This window comes from Portunus trituberculatus, chromosome 46, assembly GCF_017591435.1.
Source record: "Portunus trituberculatus isolate SZX2019 chromosome 46, ASM1759143v1, whole genome shotgun sequence".
NCBI classification, from domain to species: Eukaryota; Metazoa; Arthropoda; class Malacostraca; order Decapoda; family Portunidae; genus Portunus; species Portunus trituberculatus.
The window spans coordinates 21,426,010-21,428,192 of record NC_059300.1 but is presented as its reverse complement, the minus strand read 5'-3'; positions in this window follow the sequence as shown (position 1 = coordinate 21,428,192).

The window sequence follows — 2,183 nt, the reverse complement described above, 5'->3', positions numbered from 1 at the left end:
CTCAGCTTGAGAAATTCACTTTTGGCGGTAGGGTGGCCACGGACAACCGAGTGCATGCTTGGCGATTTGAATTCAAACTTGGCGGTCCCCTGGCGGCCGCACGGCGAACCATGCTGCTACCCGGTGACGTCAGACCTCTCTCTAAACCTATCAGAACACAGTGTGAGAGTCCCCTTCGGCCATTTTGTTTGTGCTACCCTCTGTTCTGCTAGCGTGGGAACGAATTCTGGCGATTTACCGCCAACATGGCCTCTACCAGCGCAACAGGTGGTACTGGTGGGGGTAAGGACAATGGTGGTGGCGGCAAGGACGAAAGGGGGCGAGGGAAACGGGTGGAAAAACAGGAGTTACAGCCTTTATATCATGTCTTATTAGCTTTACTTATTGTTTATTGGTCTGTTTTGTACATGTGTTCTAATAATATGTGAAGAAAAAAAATATTATTTCAGCTCGAAAGATGGTATTTAAGGGACCAAAAGAGGAACTTCGGAAAAGACCAAAGACTGATTGAGGCATTTTTTAGGCAATTCATATGGTATAAAGAACTCGTGCTTGGCAAAATTCGCATTTGACGGTAGTTTTGCCAGACTAATTAATTCGCCGTTTGGTGGGGCTTACTGTAGGGGAAATGTTCGGTATAAGGAGCAGAAACTAGGAATTAAGAGAGATCTTTATGTGTTTAGGCGAAGATCTGTAAATTCATGCAGACACAGACATTCCAGATCAAGTTATCGCACCGTGCCGATGAAGATTTGATCCTGTGATTCTCTCTGGGTTCTCCTTTACCTTAACTCTTTCAGTACCGTGACGCATTTCCATATTTGTTCTGCTTACTATTTCATGATTTTACACACCTTTAGAAACTTATGTAGGAATTAAAATAGTGAAGACTGTGGCCACTAATCTTCTGATTTCCATAGACCTTTCCTAATGTCAGTAAAATGGTCTAATGGTACGCAAGTCGCTAGGTAAAAATGTGTCCCAGTACTGATGGGGTTAATGGAACAGTTTGGCGAAAGTCAACAGTATACAGTTTTTAATGATGCCCTTGATAACAAGTGAGTGATCGAGATCTTAGGAACACTTCACTGTCTTAACTTCCTTTTTGTTCATTAACACTCTTAATGCGACAATGAATAATCTGCAGCACCAGAAGCAATGCATGAAGTCTTTATAAGCCACTACAAAAATGTATGCGACGAAGAATACATTTCACAAATTCTTTTCAGTTCATGAACTGAATGCGGCTGTAGAACAACTCAAGATGTCTCAAGCTGATTCATAATTAGGGAAAGGTTTACCAAGGTTGAAATTGTCTAGTTACTGAAATTAGTTAAGTTTCACAGTATCATTAACAATCAAAGAGTCACACACTGTCAATGATTATACACTTTCTCATACATAACAGAAGACAAATTAAGGACAAACAACACGAAAACCAATTGAATTTTCGGGACTATCTATCCATGGTGAGCTGTACTGTCTAACTATATGTAAGATATGGAAGGTTGTAAAGGCGATGCGTAGGAGCTGGGGGGAGTTAGAATGTTTCCATAGAAACCATACAAAAACAAAGAATAAAATCAAATCGGAATTGGCTTACAAGTTGCCAAAAATACAAATTCCAATGGCTTACAGTGTCACAAATTACTAGTCAAGATATAAAGAATCGTTGCTTGTCTTAAATGAAATTCTATGTAGGACGTTGTTCATTTTATAAGGGCGAAAAACTTCCTTGCCTTCTATTTCACTTGGAAACACAAATTTCCGTCTCCTTCTTGCGCGTTTTTTCCCCATCCTTTACATGGACGCCTTTTTGACCTCCAGTGTCAGGGCTTGCGTGAGTGCCGATGACCTTTCACTTCAACAATTCTTTTTCTTTTCCCTTAACTTCGAACACAACCGCCTCCGGCCCAGCACCGCCAGAATGCTGCTCAACACGACTTTAGGACGAAAAAGGGAAAGACAAAGTAAAGTGTGAGTTATGAAACGTAATAGTGATATACTGTTCTGCAGATTGAAGAGAGAGAGAGAGAGAGAGAGAGAGAGAGAGAGAGAGAGAGAGAGAGAGAGAGAGAGAGAGAGAGAGAGAGAGAGAGAGAGAGAGAGAGAGAGATAGTGGATAAATGAACAGACACACAATCAGGAAAAGAGAGAACAAGATGCTAACAAAAAGACTGAAA